This window comes from Poromitra crassiceps (assembly GCF_964638095.1).
Source record: "Poromitra crassiceps genome assembly, chromosome: 11".
NCBI lineage: Eukaryota > Metazoa > Chordata > Actinopteri > Beryciformes > Melamphaidae > Poromitra > Poromitra crassiceps.
In genome coordinates, this window is record NC_139643.1 from 27,588,126 (window position 1) to 27,610,625 (window position 22,500).

At 44.2% G+C, this 22,500-nt stretch overlaps 1 protein-coding gene and 1 long non-coding RNA gene across 2 annotated transcripts in view; one reads left to right on the forward strand and one right to left on the reverse strand.

Annotated features, from left to right (window-relative positions):
* trps1 (trichorhinophalangeal syndrome I) overlaps window positions 1–22,500 on the reverse strand; it is a 206,162-nt gene that overhangs the window by 106,749 nt on the left and 76,913 nt on the right. The window lies entirely within an intron of this gene.
* On the forward strand, window positions 11,318–13,644 carry LOC310785243. Its single transcript, XR_014553154.1, has 3 exons — window positions 11,318–11,553; window positions 12,365–12,440; window positions 12,734–13,644. It is a non-coding gene; the product is annotated as an uncharacterized lncRNA (long non-coding RNA).

A 22,500-nucleotide genomic window follows, 5' to 3' on the forward strand; every position in this document is an offset into this window, starting at 1 on the left:
TGCCATCTTGTTGTTCGCTTCTGTTTGCTAGCTTGCTCGCTGGCTGGCTGGTTGCAGTGGTGAAATGGTCCAGGACAACAAATATAATAACTTTTAGTCCGAAGGTATGGGCGAGTAGGAGTCCAGCCAGCCGACCACCGTCTTGTCCGGGGCCTGGCCAAGAGACCATGGTGTGGTGTGATCCTGGTGCATTGTGCCTGGTGTGAGTCTCCAGCCTGCTAGCTGCTGCTAAGCCTCCACAAGGTAAACTGCTATTATACTTATCTCTGGGCAAACTCTAAAATTTATAACTGAGGTGGATTTGGTCGCGCACTTGGTGCTCTGCTATGTTGGACTCGTTGGACTGTTTGAGTGATGCTCATGTTTGTAAGCTAACGCTAGCTCGATTAGCATCGTGTGCTAACGTGTGAGCACCGTTATAGCCTACTTTAACTGAAATTTGGTGGCGTTATGTTATATAATTAATATAACACGGTGTCGTTTGTTTCTTCAAGGGATGGCCGTCGGAGTACCATGGTGGAGCAGGAACAGCACAACAGAACAGAGGCACATTGTCCCTTGGTCAAATTATTTGTGAAAATGAATGCTACGTTTTGATTCCCATGTGCATATTACTGTGAGAATATTGCTGATCATCAGTTGTTCAACCTAAGATATTGCAATAACATAAGCTAAATGCTGACAGATTTGAGACTTTTGATATATTTACTTTGAACCATTTGGTATGTATCTGCCAGTGTGTTTTTGTCAATAAACATTGCCAACAAAGAACCTTGTTGTGTAGGCTATGTGCTAATTAAATCATGTACCCGAATGTACCGCAAATCTCATAGAACAAGCCCATTATAGTTGTCTGGTCAGAGCAGGCAGGTTGTTAAGAAGATGTGATATAAAGATATTTGATGTCGAGTGAACCAGCTTCGACCAAATGACCAGGAAGAAGAATGAAGATGGAGAACCAACCGACTGCTTCAAATCAACGAATGATTTATATTTATTGAAATATGGTTAGCTGTAACAATTCGACAAAGGCTACACCATGCAACATATATTTTGATATCATTCAAACTTAAAGAATGGTTAATTTTCCACCATGGTAGGCTGTACTGCTGTGAAATGGTTACCTATATTTGTATCAAGTGTTGCTTGGTAGATTATCTATATATGCCTAATTTACCAGTAGACATATTAGTGCAAGACCTTAGGCTATGTTGAGTTCTATCGATCTGATAAAGTATGTTTTAAAATAAGGATAACAAATTGCTGAGCTTGGCGGATGCCTCAAGACAAGTATGTATCATTTTTAAAGCGGAAATGAAGCAGTCAATGAAATTAGCATATTTAATTAAATGAGTTCCCACTCTAATCAATGATTATGTAACAACCATGATAAATATAACCATATAAAAGAAAAACGAAAATCTGTTTCAGCTTCCATGACAAGGGCGCAGCCATATTGCACGCTCGCACGCTCTGACGTCACCGGGTGGTGTATGGCGGGACTGTTCAAACAGTACACAGTGACAGCGAGTGACAATAGTACAGTAGCAGTGAAAGATGGAGACTGACGAGCCACAAGACAAAAGAAAACGTAAAGGAGGTCACTACTGCATTGCTCCTGGGTGTAAGAACCAGTTTTACAGGGTCAAAGCTAATGCTAAAACAATCCATTTTCATAAATTGCCACTGAAACGGAAGACAGTGCTGCGGCAATGGCTAGCGGCAATGAAGAGAGACAATCCTCCAATGGGCCCGGATTCCAGGGTTTGCAGTGAGCATTTTCTGGATGAAGACTACGTCGAGGAGAAGATGTTTGAGTCTGGAATGCTAGTGGTTCGCCGGAGCAACAGACTAAAGCCTGAAGTTGCCCCGTCTATTTTTGATTTTTCCGCCTATAACGTGTCCTCTACCGACCGGCCAACATACCCGAGAGGCGGCACAGAGGCATCTCTCCGCCGCAGGGCGAGAGCGCAAAAACGCTCCAGCCAGGCAGGGGAGAGAGAGGTTTGTATGAACAACGCAGAAGTCGTCATGTAGACCTACTGACATCAACTATAGTTGATATATATATGCCCATAAATGCAAAATGCCTCAAAGTATATAGCCACAAGCCCAAAAACGTAACTGATTGATGTTACAAACATAACGTCATAGGCGTTTCTACCCCACAACTTTCACCCAAGCAGCCGTCATCATCAGTCCTACACATTTCCAAGCATAAGATTTCAATAACAAAATGAAGGCTAGCCTATAGCTAATCCAAGACTGACCACATAATATAAACATCCATCCGCCAGAAAGTAGCCTATTCAACACATAAATCAACAAATAGCCTACATCATTTCATTTGATTCCTCACCAGAGGTCATCACAGCAAAAACGGATGTGTTAATTTATTTATTGAAATCTGTATTGTCTGTATAACGTCTTTGTTTGTGATTGTTTTGTCTCTATGAATGTTTGCCTTGTGTCTATGTAATTTATATTGTCAATAAAGATGTTTGAAAAAGAAAACCGTCATCACAGCTGATGCATTGCAAACCTCCAAACGGATTTCCTACTGTGACCTCACGTTTTCCATAGCGGTATGTCAGGCTCACGCACATTCCAGACAGACTCCAATCAAAGGGGGGGGGGGGGGAGACTCCAATCCAAATGTAGATAATCCCCAGACGTTAGCATAATCCACAATTCCGTCATGTTACTGTATCTTTGGTTTCCTCTTCTTGCAAGAAGTAACGTTAGTCCCATGCATAGCCATCACGAACCAACGCAAGGCACAATAATTACTTTTGGAGCAATAGCTAACTTTTCCCAACCTAGAGTATTGAGCATCTGCCCGGCCATGCACACTGCTGGAGCCCCGAGTTTTGTTTTTCCCTCAGCCGGAATTGGTCATCATACCTGATGAGCCTTTTGATTGGCCAACGTCTGCTCTACCTCGCCCACCTGGTCAAATAATTTATTCACACTTATGGCATTTATTTTAAGTATTTTACTAAAGTCTAGTGTTTATTAAACGTATAAGATAAAACATTTTACTTTCACAGTACTAATAACCATATCAGTTGAGTCTCTAAAACTAGTAGCCTACTATTTTTTTTTAGCACAGTACAAACAGAACAATTACTAAGACCAGAATGGAACTAGACAACATCAATGATAATAAAATAAGATAGTAGTCACAAAATAACTAATAGAACTGTATGTATATATATATGGTGAAGAGAGGATTCCCATGTGCACAGCCAGTAGAAAAATCAGGTGCTGGTCGGTTGCAGGATAAACATGAAATGAAAAATTAAAGGAACCACCGCAACACTGAAAATGACTTACTGATGTTTATTTGTGAACAACGCGTTTCGCGTACAGCTTCATCAGGTTCACAGAGAACCTCTCTGTGAACCTGATGAAGCTGTACGCGAAACGCGTTGTTCACAAATAAACATCAGTAAGTCATTTTCAGTGTTGCGGTGGTTCCTTTAATTTTTCATATATATATATATATATATATATATATATATATATATATATATATATACACACACACTGTATATAATACTGTTCTATTAGTTATTTTGTGACTATTCTCTTATTTTATTATCATTGCTGTTGTCTAGTTCCATTATGGCCTTAGTAATTGTTCCGTTTGTACTAGCTAAAAAAAGTTACTATACTAGTTTTAGAGACTCAACTGATATAAAGATAGTAGTGAGGGGAATAGTGACATTTGATTGCTACAATCTGTTAGGCTGGCTAATCTGTACCTTGGCTTCTACAAGAAATATGACCAGCTACACGACTTTCGCCATACTGCCACCTACTGTGTAAAAAGTGGGAATTACGATCAATCAACAGTTATACACAGTACAATACATACAGCAATAAACCCAATACAAAAATGGTGCTCGAATAGTGATATCAAGATTTTGTTAATTTTTATCAATGTCCCTCAGAAGCACAAAAAACAGACCCAGTGTTTACACATACAGTATTAATCATATCATCGTCGTAAATTTGAGTGATTCAACCAGCACCAGAGACATGAACATGGAACCAAAAACACAATTACAATTACTACCCAAACACAATTATTAATTATATGCATGGTTACTGTAAGAATAACAACACAACACATGTAATTTAGGTATACGATTTAATAAGATAGTCAGGATGTAAGTACAGTCTTTGTTTAGGTATATGATTTAATACGCTTTAATAAGATAGTCAGGATGTAAGTACAGTCTTTCATGGCAATGTGGTTTGGGTACTTACTTACATACAGTAACTCCCTGTTTACAGGTTAGGCAGGCATGCATGCAGCTGGTGGCCAGCAGCAAGTTCCCAGAGACTGAATTCAGTATTGAGACAGAGGAGAACGGCACTGACTGCACCTTGAGTGTCGGCACCTTGACAGTCAGTGTCAGCACCCAGACTGATACATTTGAGCAGGATAAAGACAAGGGAGGCAATAAGCAGTACATCTGCACAGGCACTTTGACAGATGACATTATAAGCAAGCAACTAATAAACAATGACCATTCATACAGTACATCTGTGAAAGGCCAGCTCCCCCCAACTAGGGCTCCATCACCTCAGCCAGATGTGCACCTTAGCAGTGATCAATGTGAAGATTCTGAGGAAGAAAACGTAATGGAAGAGTCTCAAGATGATGCTAACGATGATGAGTTTGAGCTGAGTGGTGAGGAAAGCATCACTGATGAAGATGGGAGTCTCACTGATGTTGAGGATGAGCAACCAAATGTCTCACAAGACGGAAAAAGTATTGTGTCAACTGGAGAATTGTTGAAGCTCTTTCGTGTCTGCCATTGGGAAGGTTGCGGGAAATGTTTAGTGAGGCCACCAACTGTCTCCAAACGTGGATTTGGCCTTAGTATGAGCACAGAATGCATTGATGGCCATGAGTATATGTGGCATTCTCAGCCTTTAGTCAGAGGAATAATGGAATGCAATGTTTCTGTACCTGCTGCTGTATTTGTCACTGGAAATGAGTGTAGTCCATTTATGGAGGTCTGTGACACCATTGGTCTGGAAACCATCTCAAAAAGACAGTGGTTCAACATACAGAAGGCATATGTCATCCCAGAGGTCAACGATGCCTGGACAATACACAATGAGGCTGTACTCAACGCTATAAGTGATGAGCCCCTTAGCGTTTCAGGAGACTCCAGATATGACAGTCCAGGTCACAATGCCTCATATGGAACCTACTCGCTCCTGGACATCAAGTCAAATTTGGTGGTGGCACAGGAAACTGTAAAAGTCACAGAGGTGAAGAACAGTTATTGGCTTGAGGTGGAGGGTCTAGAGAGGTGTCTTTCAAAAGTGGGAGAGTATGACATCACTCTATCTGTTTTGGCAACCGACTGCCACCCATCAGTGCAGAAAGTGATGCGTGAGGAATATAAAGACATACAACATGAGTACGACCTCTGGCACATTGTGAAGAACCTCAAAAAACGACTGCTAAATTGCCACAACGAGGAGTTGTTGGAGTGGATCAGAATGATCACAAACCACCTCTGGTTTTGTGTCACAACATGTGAGGGAAGTGTGCTGAAACTAAAAGAAAAGTGGACATCAATACTGCAGCACATTACCAATGTGCACCACTGGGCGTCTGGTGAGACGATGACCAAGTGTGAGCATCGTCCCTACACCCCTGAGGAAGAAAGTCAGCGCCCATGGCTCCACCCTAGCTCTGCTGCCTTTCAGCACCTGCAGAAATTAGTGCTTGACAAGCAGCTCCTCAAGAAATTGGAGAAAACTACACTGGGCATTCACACGGGACAGCTAGAATGTCTTCACTCCCTGTACATAAAGTACGCCACAAAGCGGAAGAAATTCCTGAGGGAGAGTTTGGAGGCACGTCTGCGCGTTGCTGCACTGGATCACAACAATAACGTGAACAGGGAGACAGCAAAAACAAAAAAAGGTGAAGAGCAACATAAACACCAGTATTCCAAGGCTGCTAAACAGTATGTGGTGACCCCACTGAAGGTGGACAAGGATTATACCTTCAGGAAGAACATTGTGGCAGGAGTGATCAACAGGTGTCAGTTGACATCCATCCGGGCAACATTGAAGGAGCTGAAGAGTGAGACTCCAATCACCCTGGCCCAACACAAAGGCGTGGAAAAACCAGAGAAGGCGCTGTCTGTTGCCAAGCAGCTGAGCAGATTTGCATTAGCTCACACAGCTCACTGAAGAAGGGAAGAAAGATGAGAAAAAAACACTCTGAGTTGGAACCATATAGAATATAGTTATAGACATTCTATTTACTTATAACAATGTAAATATTTTAGTAGCTATCATTCTAAGTTCTAGATGTGAATGGGCCTTTAGCCAGTACCACTGTGTTTCATCTCCCCTTTAAATAAGTATGAAATATGAAGAAAAACCTATATCTCTGTTATGCTGTTACAAGAGCTTCAGTTTTCTGTTGTAATGTATGTCAGTTTGCTGAGGATGAATAACAACAAAAGAGGTTGTGGCTACATTTTTGAGGCTACCGTTTGATGTATTCATGTTTTGTATGAAGGAAACATCGTTGTCATTGACATGTTTTGTTGTCATCTTGTCTGTGAGCATCCTCTGTCATCATCATTTGGGTTCTAGTGTGAATTAAACAGAAAATGCTAATGAAAACTATATTTTTACTGTTTGCCAATATCATTAAAATCCAAATGATTCAATTTAAAATTTAAACTGAAAATCTGAAGAATTTCTGGCAGCTCCTCCATCTAATGGTTTATAGAATTTCATTTTTATTTTTTATTCTTTTCATGGGTCTCTATAGTCCTTACACAGTACTATGCTTGCAAAAAATGATTCAATATGACTAGCATTAAACCACTTCATGAAATCTTACGAGTAAATCTAATTTAATGAAGATTGTATGCTACATGCAGTTTAAAAATCATCATGTGCATACTCAAACCCATAATATTCTGGGGAGGGGAACAAAGCCCTGACGGAGTTCACCACGCAGGCTGGAATCGGGATCCTGTTCCCCTTCCCCAGGTGTCCTCTGGCCCAAAGGGTGAACTGCCGGTATGCGGTCAACCTAAAGAGACTGATGATAGATGAATATATTGGTTAGATTTAGTATAACCACAGTTATAAACATATTGTTCTTTCCAGAACTGTTTGCTATTCATGTAGTCTCAGATTATAAAGTTCATGAGCCAGTTGTTTGTTTACATCTGGCTGTGCAACAAGCTAATAGGGGGACAGTCCCTGGATTTTATGTTTTGTAGGCTACCGCAGATCAACTGCAGGACAAATAATGCAATCTAGTACATTGTGATTTTAATGTAATTATTTTATATACTGTGTCTCATATTAGTAATGGGTAAATCATTTCTTTCAGATTCCAGAATATGCTGTGTAAGGTATTTGTAATTTCTGAATCACACCGCAGCAATCCAGGATAGTAGCCTACTAGCTAGATGGGAAAACATCAGAGTTGATTAGCACAGGATTGAAATCACTGGTTCACTCCAGTAAAACCAGACTGTAGCTCCTCTCCTGTAACATAACATCACCTCCTCCAGCAAAAGGTATGTTTTGACTGGGTTGGTTTCATACAGCACTGCACAACGTGATGTAAACATACAAACGTATCATCAGGCTCAGATGAGACATGTGCCTCACTGGCTCGTTTACCAGTAGCATAAGTGAGAGCTGGAACGTCATTGGAGCTAACAGCTGTTAGCGTCAACAAGCTAGCTACCAGCTGGTTTAGCTAGCATCCCTGTTAGCCTACATACTGCAGGCTGGGGGACTGACATAAACAAACTAACGCTACACATGGGGGTCATATTCCTGTCTCTGGCCAACAACAAGTAGCGTGCATTTGTTTTATTTACTGCATAAGGTTAGCTGACGTCAACTGTAACCGGTTACAGTTAGCTACAGTAGCTTGACTTACATGCTATTGATCGGACGCTCCAGCGTTTCAGCTCTGACATCCTTCAGTAACCGCATCGCCACCTCCAACACGTCCACCTCGAGACATATTAGGCCGAATGTGCGCCGCATGGTCACACAGGGGGAGTCTCGCAGTACACCGTCCACACCAGCTTCCTGACAGCAGATGGACTCTGTTATGGTGGGCATCGGCGAACAACGGCCACACTCACACCAGGTGGTATTTCCGAGCCGCTCTGCACCCCAAACCACCACTGGCTCCACAACTTCTTCCTCCACTTGTTGAGGCAGCACTGGTTGGTTCCAAGCAGGTCTTATTGGTTCAAATGCATATGCAATGGCATTCATCAATGGCTCAATAGGTCTGTCGAGTTCGTCGTCCTCCATCTTCCTCCAAACAAGTGATTTTCAACGTAGAACAGGGCGCGGTCTTCACTGAAGCAAACTACTGTACCACCCGGTGACGTAGGCAATGACGTGACTTCAAAATGGCCGCGCACTAGTTACTGAATAGTTAGAAATTGCAACAATAATTTAGTTATATCTGTGGTTTTGACCATTTTTTTTAATCTGATTTTAGGCAAGATGATTCTTCTAATGCGTCTTGTTACTACTCTTGCCATTATCGTTGCGTTTCATTTCCGCTTTAAATGTCCAATACCATACAGAAAAGCAAATTGAACAAACGACCAACAGCATTCATGTCTGCAAAAACTTGTGATGTTCCCAGCTAGCAATCTGCCGCTGCCGCTAGTGGCCCGTGGTCGCATTTTGAGCGGCCGGGCGGCGGTGGCATTCCTTCAGCGGCCATCCGGCGGCCCACTGGAGGATGCCGCTACCTTCACTCTGGCGGAATGCCGCTGGAGGGCTAGCAGCGGCAGGCCGTCGGCAAGCCGCCAAGAATTTTCCCTCTCTAAGTACCACATCAGCGCTGGAGGGGCGCTGGTGTCTGGCCGTCGGCAGATAGGCCAAGATACTCCATCCATTAAACTGCATTCATAAGCATTATGAAACTATAGCTCTAATTTGAAACGATGGGCTAAGTTCTGTTCTCTTTTGTTTGAAAGAGACTATTTAATGGATTTCTGTTTTTATTAGGCTACACAAAGGCAAAAATACCTTCACAGCATTCGAAAATGAACTTAGCAAGATTTTCCAAAGCTCTATAGGCCTATGGATGAAAAACACAAATGCCCAAAAATTATACATTGTATTTGAGAAGTTTATTGTAGCCTATTTAATTTCTGTAGTAATTGTTTTGTCCGTGCAGCATTTACTTTTTATTTATGTTGTTCTCTCAAATTTTTGGGTTAGTCTTTGAATTAAAAAACATAGTGGACAAACATTTCTAATCACCTGTGTTGGAATGTTCTTTGAATACCAGAAATCAAAATCAATAGCTTATAAATTCACTTTATTGAATTGTTCACGCCTGAGTCGTAAACCAGAGCAAATTAAAATACAACCGGATGGATGTTGGACTTTGAATGGTTTTGAATGACCAAGCAAAGTGGTCTATAGCTTATGTGCTTGATAGTGCATCCATGGCCTAGCCACTTGACTTGATGTCTAGTGCAGTGGTTCTCAAACTTTAAACTGACACAAATTAGACAACGGAGCCTCATTTGATAATATTTTGTCCCAACTGATATGATTTTTAGCTTTTGTGACTACCCTCCCATGTGTGGTCGTCACAATGTTTTATAATATAAAGTGTATGAAACCCATGACCAAAATACTCATGCATTCTGTCATTGTGTTACTTATCTTTGGAATTCTTCTGAAAATGAATTACTTTTTTTGCTGGGTATACCCCTGGAAGCCCCTCAAGGACCCCTGGGGGTACCTGGACCCCACTTTGAGAACCTCTGTAGATTTTTTTTAATCAAAAAGCTCATTTCTGGCAGTTTGTAAGTAAATAAATAAATAAATAAAATTACTGTAATTAAAAAAAAAATCCATTGTTCTCAGGTGGGACAAGGCCCAAAATGATCACTGTAAGCAGAGTATTGATCACTATAAGCAAATTATTCATAACAGCATGGAATAATTCAGGACCAAGGTTTTTGATCAATATAAGCAGTTGATCACTATAAGTATGTATATATATATATATACACACACAGATCCTTTCCCAAAAATTTGAATATCATGGAAAGTTTTCTTCCATAATTCCTTTCAAAAAGTGAAACTTTCATAGATTATAGATTCATTACACACAAAGTGAAATATTTCTAGCCTTTATTTGTTTCATTTTTCATAATTTTGGCCTACAGCTCCAGAAGACCCCCAATACAGTATTTCAAGAAAGTATTATAGTGTGAAGAAAATCAGCAGTTACTTCTCAGTTATGACTGACTCCAGCCTCAGTCCACTCCCTCTGAATCTCTGCCAAATTTTTTGAATCGTCTTTGCTTGACAATCCGCTGAAGTCCACGGTTATCCATGTTATTTCCATGATATTCAATTTTTTTTAAAGGATCTGTATGTGTGTGTGTGTGTGTGTGTGTGTGTGTGTGTGTGTGTGTGTGTGTGTGTGTGTGTGTGTGTGTGTACACAAAGGGGAAAAAATCATTTTAGGAGTAGAATGTGAATCTGTATGAATTTTGCAATACAGATGTGGAGACAAAAGATCACTTTTTTCCCCTGCAAAATTACTTATAATTGGCCTAATTTTAATTTATGGATAATCTAGCATTGATGCATTTCTACTTGAACATGTCAAATTTGGAATGTTTATAGAAGATAGCAACATATTTTTGGCAAAATATTGTATAGGCCTACACAAAATTTAAGGCACAACAGGGCTGTGTCTACCCAGTTGTAGCCTAATTTAACCTCTGGAACAATTGTTTTGTCCCTGGAATATAAATAAATAAATAAATAAATAAATAAATAAATAAAGTGCAAATAATAATAGGTAGATGTCCAAGAAGAATAAACGTGGGTCATTTATTCACTGGGTATGCAGTGTTATATTTTTCAGCCAGATGCAGGATGATGGCTCTCTCTCTCTCTCTCTCTCTCTCTCTCTCTCTCTCTCTCTCTCTCTCTCTCTCTCTCTCTCTCTCTCTCTCTCTCTCTCTCTACTTTATTACACTGGTCAGGTCTGCACTGCAGTCTATATATCCCCCCCCCCCATGTCTCATCTGTATCCATTTGTCTGATGTTGTTTTTGTGTGTGTAATGTTAACAGTTTGAAATAAAGATTATTGGGAGGGAGGGGGGGGGGGGGGGTTGAGAGTGACGATGGGAAGTGAAGAATTTTGGCACTTTTGCGTTGCCGTAGTGTGACGTTGTGTCTGCGTCCAGGCCATTGAGGCTACGTGTGTCCTGGCGCCATTTTATGAATGGGATTTCAGGAAGCAAACATGCGCCGAGTACTGATAGCAACAATCTTTGAAAAAGTCGTTTTAAACCATGACTTGTCTTCACCTATCTACAAAACACAGGACTGATTATAAAAGCGATATACGGACAATAACAGACCGGTTGGTGGCGATCATCCGCTGCCTTCTTGCAACTTCATCACAAGAAAAACAAGACGTGCACGACAACAAAGAACACTGAAAACTTCGGGGCTCTTTGAAAAGCAGATCGGTAAGAATATTTAACGCTATATTTGTAAATCCTATTGTGCTCTGCTGCGATCTTACCATTAGCCATTTCGCTGGTTAGGCAGATAACAACAAGTTAGATGGCTAATAGTTAAATGTCGTTGTGTAGTCAGCTTTTTGTGTTACACATAGGCCTACAAGTAGCAGAGGCTAGCGTTAGCCACTCTACCCAGTGAAGAAATGCATGGGCCATCTACATCTTGTTAAAAACCTTCCACGTTTCTTGGAGTAAAACGTAAAAAGGCATCGGTTGCAAACATCTATTTTGTGCTCATTCTGGATATATCAATACACCATTAACGGTGTTATTCGGCCGTTTAACGTTAACGTACATAATTCCGTTTGCTTTCGCGGCTATAAACAGACAATTGATTAAACTAACGTTACAGAGTACAGCCCATTGTTAGTGTGTTGCTGCTCACGTTAATTTACTGCGTGCATATTCTTCTGTTTGCGTGCACGGCCATGTAAGATGAGATCAAAACTAACGTTACAGACCGTTACAGTCTGTGACTGTTAGTCTGTAAATCGTTTGTATTATTTATTTCCTTTTACCCCCACACTGATGCAAGCTCTATTTTGGACCAAACAGGCTTGAGATGAGCCATATGAAGCTGCTAGAGTCCAGCAGCTGCATAAATACAAAAATGTGAAATTATTATCGCTTATCGGACAAGAGAAGCAGATATTTGTCTGTTATAGGTATCAGCTCAAAAATCCCTCCTAGCAGCATCATAAAAGGCATTCAAATAGCTATTTTATTTTTCTAATGTAGCTCCCTTTGTTTGTTTCAGGTTGGGCCAATGGACAGCTTTGTCAGAGACACATTGGCGGAGTGGCAACTTCAAGACCTCGTAGATAGTTTTAAAGGTAAGGTTTCTATTTTATTTTTTATAAATATTCTTATGGAAAATTATTATTTCTTTAGCCGTAGCTTGGCCTCGCCTGCCCTATTGGCACGCCCGTGTGTGTGTGTGTTGCTCTCACTAAATATTATTGCATCAGTGATGTCACAATGCCTCCATGTGTAGGTGTGTGTGTGCCCCCCGCCCCCCTTTTTGTTTTAATACATATAAAATTGTACTTCAACAAACTGTAATGACTAGTCTTCATGTCCTCAATCTTTCTTGTTCACCTCTCGTCCATCTCTCTCCGCTGCATAGCTGGGTTTCGGAGGAGCCGGCCTTGTCCACCACGTGCAACGCCGTCAAAGAGAAAAAGACCTGTGACTCCCTCTGCCTGCAAGTGTTCTCGAGTCCAGGAGTCCAAGTCCAGGACTCGTGACTCGACTCGAGGCACTCGTGACTCGGACTTGGCTATCCGCCTCTTCAATGAGACCCGAAAGCCTCCACAAGCCCATGCCCCCCATGGACTTATCCCACAGACACTTGAAGACACTTGACATCTTTCATATGGACATTATTATCCCACGGCCATGGACACAACCATTACACATCACTTAAGGACTTACTGGGCATTTTATGGACTTATTACACGCCACGGACATTTACATGGACTCCACTATGTCACTTTCAAGGTCTGTTACTTTGCACTTTAATGCAAATTAATTTGAAAATTGCCTTTCTGTCTGCCTGATTTGTATTGCTGCGCTGCATACTGCACAAAGACAAATTCCTCATTTGTAACATGTTCATTATGGCTATTAAGTAAGCTTGAATCTTGAGACTATTGTTTATTTATATACTAGACTCCCCCTGCTAGTATTGACTTACAATCATTACAGTCCTTGATAATTACCCACCTATAATAACACACAATTTTATATAAAATTTACTTTTTGGAACACGGTGGAAAAGGAATATCTATGATGTGCTGCTGTGCGTGACTTTATGCCTGTTTTCTATTTGTATCTTTATGACTGTTTTATTTGACTATTGCACTATTTAAGGCAGATTTTGCTTTGCTTTGTTTTTTTTTATACATTATTTTTGGCTTGATGTGTTTTTTTTAATATATAGCCTACATAATATGCAACATATAGCTACAGAGTTGTCAAGTTTTTTGCTATTTGCAATGCACAGTTGTCAAATCATCATCCTTTGATTGATTTCTTATGTCCATAAATAAAATAACAAAAAGTTCACGGATCTGTTCTCCTTTAAATTATTATTGTTGTATGAATACTCACATGTTATCATTTAAATCATTGTAATTATGTGCATTATTGAAGTGGTTCTCAACCTTTTTTAACCAAATAGGCTACCTCAGAAATTACCACCATATTTAAGTATGAGAGGAAGGGAGCCCTGCCAGTGGAGAAGCACTGCATGCATGCATTAGCATAACAATGTATATGGGGGCTGGGAGGTGCAATACCAGCGGCATGCCATCAGCGTGCCGTGCAAGGGCCGCTGGCTGTGTACGCTGGTGCCGCCAGCGGACCGCCAGCGAGCCACCCCGGCGGACCGCTGTTTCACCGACTAGCACGACCGCAGCGGAGCCGCTGCGGCTGCCGACGGTGGCCCGCCGAATTGGTCTCCGGCTTGCCGCCGGCGGCCCGCCCATGATCTGCTAGCTGGGTTATGTCACGTTGACATATAACCTTATGACGCTTACTGTATAACATGGACAGACCATTTAACGTTAGGCTACTTTACATACCGTTAGATAACGTTAAATGGTCCGCCATGTTATGAGCGTCACGTTACATGTATGCCATCTATACAGTTACGTGTGTCTACTAACATTATTAAAATATCATAAAGTAGCGCTATTTTCTGATAATTTGCTAAAGTATGATTTGCTATCTGCTAGCCATACTAGCCTTGTTTTGCTAGGTTTTCTTATTCGTGTACTTTCCGCAGACTAGATGCCTTTGCGGCACATTGCTGCCTCTAACGGGCGGAAGTATTACTGTTTCCCAATATCCAAAGTATATCGCCTATTTTCCTCGGAATGGGGCTATAATTAAAAAAACTGGGGCCTTGAGAGCATGAAAAATACTTGAAATTGTTTTTTCAGACCATAAACTCATTTGTAAAGTGTTTATTTAAGACAGAGACCGAGAGAGAAGTTGGCTCGTTTCACATAGAGTTGAATGGACGTTCAGGGATGATGTTACACAAGCTGCGCCCCCCACTGGCCATTTGAGAGTATGGCAACTTCCGCATTGGCCTCAAAAAGAGACTGGCTGTAATGGGGACTGGTGTATCCACATGAAACCACTGAAACCGCTGTAGTATATATGCCAGGCCGGTAAGTGGCGCTGTAACGCTGCCACAAAGTACACCAAAAACAGAGAATAAGACAATCTCGTCAATAATGTAATTCAACCACTAGGGGCGCACAGTCTATAATGTGTATCTCACTGTGGCGAGCAGCTTAAACCCTTGGCTTTGCGGGGAGGTTTGCCATGTCGATGAATAAAATGATTAAACCTATACAGGCAAATGCAGAGCTGTTCAGCAGGGCTGATGGTCTCCCTGTAGCCTACAATATAGAACGTTAACTATCGGTAACGTTCCTGATATCATCCACTTCCATGATCTTTAGACATATGTTGCAAACACATCCCAGCGTATTGGCCGCTCCTGCACATCACAGCACAGGCTAAATGATGCAACATAAATATACATTACGGTATATAAACTGTGTGGACACGAGTGGACATCGCAGTGCAACCGTGTGGTCGTCAAACCTCTCACTTCCCTATTCACGTTGTATTTGCGAGGGTTATATATAGAGCATCCCGAGTATGTCCGTTACACTCAGGGTTTACATTTCATTTCATTTTGTCCAATATTAAAATATTCCAGAATTGCATGTTGTATTAAAAATAAATATTATTTCTATCTAACACTTTAGCCTGATTTTGTTTGTGTTATTGTAAAAACGTAGCCGCCGCTAAGCCTTCTGGGAAATATCCGATGAAGGGAGGGGAGGGGTGGATGGAAAGAGTCAGCTGTGGAGCCCTGAGGATGTTGTACACGCTGTTCTCCGTGTCCACTTGTTGCTGACGGTGGTAATAGAGCACTGTAAGCCGCCATGATTGTTATTGTTGCTGGTGGAGAGAGGTGGGGCTATGGCGTCATCGGTTCAGGAAAGATGCGTATGGGTTGTAAACACGGAAATGCAAGGGTGGCGTCTTCAGATGTATTCACTCTGGGACCCGGTTTCAAAAATGTGCGTATACTCCCAGAACGCTGGTTCCGTCTGGACGAAACGTCTATACGAGAAAAAACTTTAGCGGATACACCTAAACTCGTCTCCGTGTGGACATGGCCTTAGTTATCGACACTTGAATGTAGGTAGTTTTGACTGAAAACACCCGTCTGTGCCCTGAAAGCTGAGAGGAAAGCATGTTTGTGGTGCCGGGGCGAGGGGGAGATTCAGCCCGCGCTCAGGGAGGGGAGATGCGGGTCACACTCTCGTCTCGCCCGGGGGGGGCGGGTGCTTCTGGTGCACGATGTCTGGAGGTCTGGGGGCATATTTGACAGCTGAAATTTACACCATGTGAGGTTTGTCAGGATGTGATGTGGGAAAACCATATCACACTAATGATTAATAATAATAAAGTATAGTGTTTATCAATCTTAAAACATGTTTGGAGGGGATCTTTTAAGTCTAATAGTCTTCGAATTATATTAATATGAGTATGACATGAGTTTCAGTTAGCTTTGCACAGAAATAGATTATTATTATTATTTATTTATTTTACTTTTATACTTTATTACATTTCAGCGCCTGTACCGTTTGACTTTTACTCGAGTAAACAAGTTGAATGATCTCAGCGGTTATTTACTGACTAGTAAAGGCTGATAAGAGTTAATCAAACTAATAACAAGAATATCAGGGTTCTTTCTAAAGCAAACAGTCATAACAATAAGACTTGGGATTGACTAGAATAATATCCAGCTGGATTATTTACCTTCATATTACCTTGAATACCTGAGGCGTGAATACTTGCATACTGAAGCATGTGGGCGTAGAGAGGTGCCATGTGCTGAAAGTCATTTGTACATCGAGGCCGTGTGTGTGTGTGTGTGTGTGTGTGTGTGTGTGTGTGTGTGTGTGTGTGTATGTGTGTGTGTGTGTGTGTGTGTATGTGTGTGTGTGTGTGTGTGTGTGTGTGTGTGTGTGTGTGTGTGTGTGTGCGTGTGTGTGTGTGTGTGTGTGTGCGTGTGTGTGTGTGCGTGTGCGTGTTTTCGCGCGCGCGTGCGTGCTTCTGTTTCGTTGTGTGTCTCAACGATTCGCTAGAGTCTTTGTCTGCTCCGGGCTATATACACAGGCTGGAACTATTACTATCAACTACAATTAGGCACAAGCTACCACAATACACCACATAACAACTACTGCTACTAGCTACAATTAGACCCTATACACCACAATGGCCCCAGCACCACTGCTGCTGAAACTGTGACAGTTAATCATTCCCATCAACTGCAATTAGCCCCAACGCCACTGATGCTTTCATGTCAAATTGCCAACCGTCATCCCAACACAACTGTTGAAGGATGCAATGACAGGCCTATGGGATGGTTCTCCAACGTCTGTCAGATAGCAGGCCAAGGTAGGCCAACCGTATCCCGAGTCCCCTCTGAACACAGGCAGCCATGGGCCTCCAAAAGGAAAGCGACTTGAATGTCTGCCTTTTTCATATAAGCAGTGTGAACACAGCCTCATCTTCCAGCTGAGCTCAGATACCTCTGCTCTTCTCCTCCCAGTGTTAACACAGCCTCATCTTCCAGCTGAGCTCAGATACCTCTGCTCTTCTCCTCCCAGTGTTAACACAGCCTCATCTTCCAGAGCTGAGCTCAGATCCCTCTGCTCTTCTCCTCCCAGTGTTAACACAGCCTCATCTTCCAGCTGAGCTCAGATACCTCTGCTCTTCTCCTCCCAGTGTTAACACAGCCTCATCTTCCAGCTGAGCTCAGATACCTCTGCTCTTCTCTTCCCAGTGTTAACACAGCCTCATCTTCCAGCTGAGCTCAGATACCTCTGCTCTTCTCTTCCCAGTGTTAACACAGCCTCATCTTCCAGCTGAGCTCAGATACCTCTGCTCTTCCCCTCCCAGTGTTAACACAGCCTCATCTTCCAGCTGAGCTCAGATACCTCTGCTCTTCTCCTCCCAGTGTTAACACAGCCTCATCTTCCAGCTGAGCTCAGATACCTCTGCTCTTCTCCTCCCAGTGTGAACACAGCCTCATCTTCCAGCTGAGCTCAGATACCTCTGCTCTTCTCCTCCCTGCGAGACAGCTGGCATCTTTCATCAGCAGGATTAATGCTCACCATATGAAGATATGATGCTAAAGGCGAGGTCTCCTCACACAGACACATCTCCCTGGCTGTCTTTGTCTCTTTATCTGCTTCACTCTGTGGACTCCTCTCCATCTCTTTCTCTCTGCACGTCCCTGTCTTCATCTTAATCCATCTGTGCTTCTTTTTCTGCAGGCTGCTTCTCACAGGACCGTGAGATGGAGGGGGAGGAGCCAGAAACAAGGGGAGGAGGGGGGGGATGAGAGAAAAGCATGGGAGAAACAGAGAGAGCTGTGATACAGAGAGAGAGAGAGAGAGAGAGAGAGAGAGAGAGCTGTGATACAGAGAGAGAGAGAGAGAGAGACAGAGAGAGAGAGAGAGAGAGAGAGCCACTCATGTCCCAAACATTGACTATGATGGACATCATGACAGTGCCCCACTCCACTCCCTCTCCCCCTGGGTCTGCTCCACTCACTGGCCCCACTCCACTCCCTCTCCCCCTGGGTCTGCTCCACTCACTGGCCCCTCTCAGCTCCCTCTCCCCCTGGGTCCGCTCCACTCACTGGCCCCTCTCCGCTCCCTCTCCCCCTGGGTCCGCTCCACTCACTGGCCCCTCTCCACTCCCTCTCCCCCTGGGTCCGCTCCACTCACTGGCCCCTCTCCGCTCCCTCTCCCCCTGGGTCCACTCCACTCACTGGCCCCTCTCCGCTCCCTCTCCCCCTGGGTCCGCTCCACTCACTGGCCCCTCTCCGCTCCCTCTCCCCCTGGGTCTGCTCCACTCACTGGCCCCACTCCACTCCCTCTCCCCCTGGGTCTGCTCCACTCACTGGCCCCTCTCCGCTCCCTCTCCCCCTGGGTCCGCTCCACTTACTGGCCCCTCTCCACTCCCTCTCCCCCTGGGTCCGCTCCACTCACTGGCCCCACTCCACTCCCTCTCCCCCTGGGTCTGCTCCACTCACTGGCCCCTCTCCGCTCCCTCTCCCCCTGGGTCCGCTCCACTCACTGGCCCCTCTCCGCTCCCTCTCCCCCTGGGTCCGCTCCACTCACTGGCCCCTCTCCACTCCCTCTCCCCCTGGGTCCGCTCCACTCACTGGCCCCTCTCCGCTCCCTCTCCCCCTGGGTCCACTCCACTCACTGGCCCCTCTCCGCTCCCTCTCCCCCTGGGTCCGCTCCACTCACTGGCCCCTCTCCGCTCCCTCTCCCCCTGGGTCCGCTCCACTCACTGGCCACTCTCCGCTCCCTCTCCCCCTGGGTCCGCTCCACTCACTGGCCACTCTCCGCTCCCTCTCCCCCTGGGTCCGCTCCACTTACTGGCCACTCTCCGCTCCCTCTCCCCCTGGGTCCGCTCCACTTACTGGCCACTCTCCACTCCCTCTCCCCCTGGGTCCGCTCCACTCACTGGCCCCTCTCCGCTCCCTCTCCCCCTGGGTCCGGCTAAGGGAAGGAGGGGTGTTGAGGGATGTTGACCTGGTGAATTGGTCAACATTAGAACAACTTACTGCATGGTAGGTACTATTGTTTGTGTGTATCAGCATCGATCAGAGTCCCAAGGAAAAGCCCTAATGCATGAAGTATAATGTATCAAGTAATGTTTTATCATAACATTATAAATATATCATTTAAAGTGGTATCCTACAAGATACTTTTTTATTATTGGCAATATCTTTGGTGATAAGTGCTCGCTTGGCAAGCAATCAACTGTGATTTGTGTGTGACTTTTTCCTTCAATTTACTGTTGATGACGTTTCTGTTTGGACCTGTTCTTGGTGCTAAATACAGATTTATTTTTCTCTTTATGAAGAAAATCACCAAATAAAAGGCTCTAGCTGCTGCCAGAAACCTGGAAACACCTACCAGACACCTGGAAACACCTACCAGACACATGGAAACACCTACCAGACACCTGGAAACACCTACCAGACACATGGAAACACCTACCAGACACCTACCAGACACCTGGAAATACCTACCAGACACCTGGAAACACCTACCAGACACATGGAAACACCTACCAGACACCTGGAAACACCTACCAGACACATGGAAACACCTACCAGACACATGGAAACACCTACCAGACACCTGGAAACACCTACCAGACACATGGAAACACCTACCAGACACCTACCAGACACATGGAAACACCTACCAGACACCTGGAAACACCTACCAGACACCTGGAAACACCTACCAGACACCTGGAAACACCTACCAGACACCTGGAAACACCTACCAGACACATGGAAACACCTACCAGACACCTACCAGACACCTGGAAACACCTACCAGACACATGGAAACACCTACCAGACACCTGGAAACACCTACCAGACACATGGAAACACCTACCAGACACCTGGAAACACCTACCAGACACCTGGAAACACCTACCAGACACCTGGAAACACCTACCAGACACATGGAAACACCTACCAGACACCTACCAGACACCTGGAAACACCTACCAGACACATGGAAACACCTACCAGACACCTGGAAACACCTACCAGACACCTGGAAACACCTACCAGACACCTACCAGACACCTGGAAACACCTACCAGACACATGGAAACACCTACCAGACACCTGGAAACACCTACCAGACACCTACCAGACACCTGGAAACACCTACCAGACACCTGGAAACACCTACCAGACACCTACCAGACACCTGGAAACACCTACCAGACACCTGGAAACACCTACCAGACACATGGAAACACCTACCAGACACATGGAAACACCTACCAGACACCTGGAAACACCTACCAGACACCTGGAAACACCTACCAGACACCTGGAAACACCTACCAGACACCTGGAAACACCTACCAGACACCTACCAGACACCTGGAAACACCTACCAGACACCTGGAAACACCTACCAGACACATGGAAACACCTACCAGACACATGGAAACACCTACCAGACACCTGGAAACACCTACCAGACACCTGGAAACACCTACCAGACACATGGAAACACCTACCAGACACCTACCAGACACATGGAAACACCTACCAGACACCTGCAGACACCTGGAAACATCTACCAGACACCTGCAGACACATGGAAACACCTACCAGACACCTGGAAACACCTACCAGACACATGGAAACACCTACCAGACACATGGAAACACCTACCAGACACCTGGAAACACCTACCAGACACCTGGAAACACCTACCAGACACCTGGAAACACCTACCAGACACATGGAAACACCTACCAGACACCTGGAAACACCTACCAGACACCTGGAAACACCTACCAGACACATGGAAACACCTACCAGACACCTGGAAACACCTACCAGACACCTGGAAACACCTACCAGACACCTACCAGACACATGGAAACACCTACCAGACACCTGCAGACACCTGGAAACATCTACCAGACACCTGCAGACACATGGAAACACCTACCAGACACCTGGAAACACCTACCAGACACATGGAAACACCTACCAGACACATGGAAACACCTACCAGACACCTGGAAACACCTACCAGACACCTGGAAACACCTACCAGACACCTGGAAACACCTACCAGACACATGGAAACACCTACCAGACACCTGGAAACACCTACCAGACACCTGGAAACACCTACCAGACACATGGAAACACCTACCAGACACCTGGAAACACCTACCAGACACCTGGAAACACCTACCAGACACCGGGCGTGTGGAACAGCAAATGTTAAAGCTTTCATGCGCGGGTTTTCATTATGATAGGAAAATGTCACTAAATCGAGCACTAAATGGTAAGCATTCGGTCACAGTGAAACAGCGTGAGGACGTAGGTTACATGTAGGGCTGCACAATATATCGTTTCAGCATCGTCATCGCAATGTGCGCATGCACATTGTCAAGTAATAAGGCAAATGAAATGAACTCAAACACATCATGCTGTCACTTTTTTTGCTGATTAATACATAGCACACTAGCATCGTGCCAATCACTCTGACTGCAGCTAAAAACACTTGCTACCACACAGGTTACCCACTACCTTCTTAAATGGGCAAGACTTGATGAGCTATTCTAGTCATTTGGTGAAAAGTCCTGTCTTTTTTCATATCGCAGAAACAAAATATATTGCAATGTCAGTTTTTTCCAATATCGTGCAAGCCATAGTTACATGTCCCACTGAAACAGCTTGAAGACGTAGGTTACATGTCACTGAGCCAAAGCAGCTGAGGAAGACAATGAATGAGTGGGGGCACATGAGCGTTGTGGTACCGCACAGACACAACACACCAGTCTATTTAGAGTGGTGGGATAATAATAGGAATCAGTGGTGAGTAATCATGTGCTATGTGCTGCTCAGTTCAGGAGCTGGTCGGGAGCGCGGGGGTGTCGGGCCTCGTCCAGGGACACAGGGGGAGGGAGGGAGGAGGGGAGGGGGGGACACAGGGGGGGAGGGCGGCTAGACGGCTGCAGGGAGGGTTTGTGTTTTGGGGACGTGTAACAGCTTGGTCTCCAAATTGATTTTGCAGAGGCAGGGCTCTAATTCATGAGGGGGAGAGGGAGGCGAGAGAGAGAAAGACAGACACACAGAGCGAGAGAGAGAGAGAGACACACACACACACACAAAGCGAGAGAGAGAGAGAGAGACACACACACACACACACACACACAAAGCGAGAGATAGAGAGAGAGAGAGAGAGAGAGGACAACATAAAAACTGTGTGAGAGAGAGAG